Below are 4595 nucleotides of genomic sequence, written 5' to 3'. Positions count from 1 at the left end.
GGGGTGGGGGGCAGTGGTCAGGGGGTTGGCAGAGAGCCAGCACCCTGGAGCACTCCGGTCCAGGGGGCCCGAGCCCTGGCCTCCACTAGGGGCCCTGCGCCTCTCCTCTGGGAGGGCTGGAGAATTCATGTTAGCACGATCGTTCAGGCACGGGCGTAGTTCACCCCCCTCTCCCCTCTGTGCTGCTCTGAGCCTTAGGGGAGGAAGTGACCCCTGGAGAGTGGGCCCTCCAAGAAACAGGATGTGGAGCAGCTTCTGCTCAGGGGACCCCACACAAGGGACCCTCCCCAGGTTGTCCCCACGACACTTCCAGCCAGGAGAGAGAAGTCCAGGCTGACCCTCCTGCCCCTGATCTGGGAAGTCTGCCTTGCCCTCCCAGTGCCCCAGCCCCATTGTCCCCCTCGGGCTGCACGTGACCCCACACCCCACTTCCCGGAACCCTTCCGACTACTTCTATTTCCCTCTTCACCATCTGTCAAGGCTGACTCTACACACTGACTCCCAGTGGGTGAAACGGGTGGGCATCTTTCGTCCAAAAATCACCTTCTTCGACCTTAGATTTTACCGAGCGTCAGGGCTAGAAGGGCTGGTTTGCATCAAGCAATTCTGGCCCTCCTGACCCTAATGGAAAGATAGAGCCCAGAACGGGCAAGTGACTTGCCTAAAGTCATACAGACATCTGCGGCGGAGCTGGGACAGCATCCTGGTCTATGGGCGTCCAGGGCAGAGGGAGTGTCTCAAACGCACACAGAGGGTGAAGGGCAGGGGCGGGGTGAGTGCTGGGCGGTGGAGAGCTGGGTTGGCCACTTGACGCGGGTCAAGTCAGTCACCCTCTCGGGGTCTCAGTCATGCCACCTGCCAAGTAATGATGATGATGATAGCGGTGGCCCGGGGCCTACGTCAGGGGACCCTGGTGATAAGAACGGAGCAGAGAGAATCTAGCCCAGAGCCTCACGGCCCAAAGTGCTCAGTACATGGTCCCCAGAAGCAGAACCTGGCTAAGGATTTGCATGCATGCAATTTATCTGGGGGGTGGGGTGGGGAGGGGAGCAATTCCAGGGACCACAGCCAGGACCCTGGAGAAGCCAGCCCAAGCGTGTTATCAGGTCGTTTACCACGGGGGCGCGACTGAGGCTCAGGCCCCCGGCAAGAACTCTGTGGAGTGGGTGTGAACAGAAGCCTCAGGGTGACTGTGCCCGAGGGGAGAAGCAGACAGGGCTGGGGTGGACAAAACAGGTCCTACGGGCAGAGAAAGCCCTTCGGCAAAGAAATGCAGGCGCTGGCAGGTGAGAGGCGGGCGTGCACTCTGATGTGAGCAGACCCTGGGCGAGTGGGATGAGCAGCTCCCAGCAGCATCTGTATGCTGTGAAACTGCTTTTTGTACAACCAGGAACACAGGGAGGGACTCCTGGGTCTTCTTATCACTTCTCCTCCTGCCTTCAGAACCGAACACCCCTCTCGCTTCAAAGCTTCCATTTCATCAGCAGCAGGAAGCTCAGTAATGAAGCAGGAAGGCTTGGGACTGGATAAAAGGAGAAGGGCCCATCTGTGAAGATGCTCAGGCACTGGCTAGGAGCACTGGGGACGGGGGGAGTGTGGGATCCCTTCCCTGGAGTGTCCTAGACAGAGCGTCAGCCGGCTGGTGGAGAGCAGCTCAAACCCCACGGCCCCAGGCATCGCTGCCTGCGCTGTGTATTCCCCACAGGAACTCAGTGGAGATGGACATCGAGGACCAGCGGGGCTGAGCTTCCTGCAGTGTCCACGGGTGGAAGGCATTATTTCTATATTCAGATAAACCCAGAGCTGGTGGATCCTTATAATAAAATGCTACTCAGCAATAAAAAGGAATGCGCTGTTGATACACGGAACCACGTGGATAAATCGCAAAAGCATAACGCTGGGTGAAGGACAGCAGACCCAGGAGACACAAACTATGGTCCTGTTTCTATGAAATTCTGGAAAAGGCCAGATCATGGTGGCTGAAAGTGGGTGAGCGATTGCCTGGGCCTAAGGCTGAGAATGACGGGATGGTGGTGCGGTGTGTGATGGATTTATTCTATGTCTTGATTGTGGTGGTATTTCCACAACTGCACGCACTTGTCAAAATCGTTCTAACTGGATGGTTCAAGTTGGTGAATTTGGGGTGGGTAAATTATACCTCCAGTGAAGCTGATTTTACAAATGAGGAAGATAGATAAATCCAGTGTATCTCAGAGTGGAATGACTCATGGATCAAGAGACACACACGCACACAGTCACCTCAGAGGCACTTGACTGGCGCAGACAACACACACCTTGGAATTCAGACAGCTTTACATTCAAACCTGAGCTGCGTCCCTTGCAGCTGTGTGGCTTTGGGCCAGCCACCCCCGCTCCGTCAGTCTGAATGGTCTTGCGGGGACAATAGGACTACGGACTGAACTGTGTCCCCCGCAGTTCATACGTTAAAGCCCTAACACCCAGTGTGACTGTATTTGGAGACAGGGGTTTTAGCAGGTAATTAAGGAAGTAAGGTTAAATGAGGTCATTGGGTCCTAAACCAATGGGACTAGAAGACAAAGAAAAGATTTCTTTCTCTTTCTCCATCCACAAACATATACCGAGGAGAGAGCGTGTGAGCGTACAGCAAGAAGGTGCCGTCTACCGGCCAGGAAGAGGGTCCCCAGCAGAAACTGACCACACTGGCACTCTGATCTTCAAGCCTCCAGACTGTGAGAAAATAAATGTCTGTTGTTAAAGTTACCCAGTCTGTGGCATTTCACGGCAGCCCAAGCAGTCCATCCTAAAGGAAATCAACCCTGAATATTCATTGGAAGGACTGATGCTGAAGTTTCAATACTTTGGCCACCTGATGTGAAGAGCTGACTCATTGGAAAAGACCCTGATGCTGGGAATGATTGAAGACGGGAGGAGAAGGGGACGACAGAGGATGAGATGGCTGGATGGCATTACTGACTCGATGGACGTGAATTTGAGTGAACTCGGGAAGTTGGTGATGGACAGGGAGGCCTGGTGCGCTGCAGTCCATGGGGTCGCAGAGAGTCGGACACAACTGAGCAACTGAACAATGACAACAAGCGGACTCAGGCAAGAGGGGTCACGTGTTTCGTTTTATTGATATTATTGTGAGGATAGTGTAAGATGACATGTATGTAAAGTCTTGCTCCGGGCCACTCAGGGGCTTAATAAACTTTAATTATTTAACACAGGGTGCTAAGTGTGTGTGTGTGTCGCTCAGTCGCGTCTGACTCTTTGTGACCCCGTGGACTGTTGCCCACCAGCCTCCTCTGTCCACGGCGTTCTCCAGGCAAGAATACTGGAGTGAGTTGCTCTTCTTCTCCAGGATATCTTCCCAAGTCAGGGATCGAACCCATGTCTCCTACATTGCAGGCCGATTCTCTACTGTCTGAGCCACCAGGGGAGCCCACAAGTTGGTAACAAGAAACCTCAAGTTGGCTAAGACAATATGGAAAAATCTATTATTCCACATAAGAAGAGTTGAGCTAAGGGAATTCTAGGGCTGGTTAGTTCAGCTGCCCAGGCCTTGTCCATCTTTCTTTCTATCTCTCTCAAGCCTTATTTATCTGTCTTTGCTGCCCTCCTCAGCCTGTTAACCTAGTACCCCTGATGGCTGCAGAATGGCTGCAGTGAACCCAGCCATCAATTGCAGACTCAGCTCTGACTTGGGAAGAAAAAGTATCCCTTCTCCCCATGTGCTTCTTTTTATTAGTTGGCATGAATGTTTTCCACAGCCCCCTTGAGGACTCCCTCTCATTGGCCAGAACTGTGTGAGGTGCCTATGACTTAACCAACCACTTGCAAAGGGTGTGGGAGGGCTGGGATTGGCTCAGTGCTTGGGCTGGAGGTGGTGCCCCCTTCTGCGTCCACATCCCTGCACGACTCCAGTACTCTTGCCTGGAAAATCCCATGGATGGAGGAGCCTGGTGGGCTGCAGTCCATGAGGTCGCTAAGAGTCGGACACGACTGAGCGACTTCACTTCACTTTCACTAAGGAGGATCCTTCGGTGGGTGACCCAGAGAGTCTGCGACAAGAAGTCACAGTAACGGCTTTGGTTTATGATAAGCACTGTGCCTCATTTAACCCCAGCAGGTTACGAATTCCCATTTTGCAGCAGAGGAAGCTGAGGCTCAGAGGGGGAAAGTCGCTGGAGCGTGTCATATGGCTAGTGAGTGGCCGAGCCAGAACGAGAACTTCCAGTCTCTGAGGACTGGGTCTCAACCAGTCTGCTACACCGCATCCTCCGCATGGCTATTACAGTATTCATCATTATTTTTATCCTTGCTGGGGATTCATGGACCATCAGGTGCTTCGTGGTCCAGGGCAGAGAGGAGAGCGAGCCCCCTCCGGTTGCTGTAGAAGCCTTGGCTTCTCCCGCCCTGTCCCACAGCCACTGGACTCAAAGGGGGTCCCATTAATTCTACTGATGGGCCTTTAGTGAAGAGGTTAAGAAGAAGTGATGCCTGGGTTTTGTTCAAGCTCCGCATCTACCCAAAATGCCCTCCTCCCTAATTCCCCAACTCCACCCCAGCCTAACATCCTTAAGTCCACCTCCCCCAGGAAGCCCTCCCTGATG

This window comes from Bison bison, unplaced genomic scaffold (genome assembly GCF_000754665.1).
Source record: "Bison bison bison isolate TAMUID 2011002044 unplaced genomic scaffold, Bison_UMD1.0 scf7180017864516, whole genome shotgun sequence".
NCBI classification, from domain to species: domain Eukaryota; kingdom Metazoa; phylum Chordata; class Mammalia; order Artiodactyla; family Bovidae; genus Bison; species Bison bison.
Note: the sequence above shows the minus strand (reverse complement) of the source record.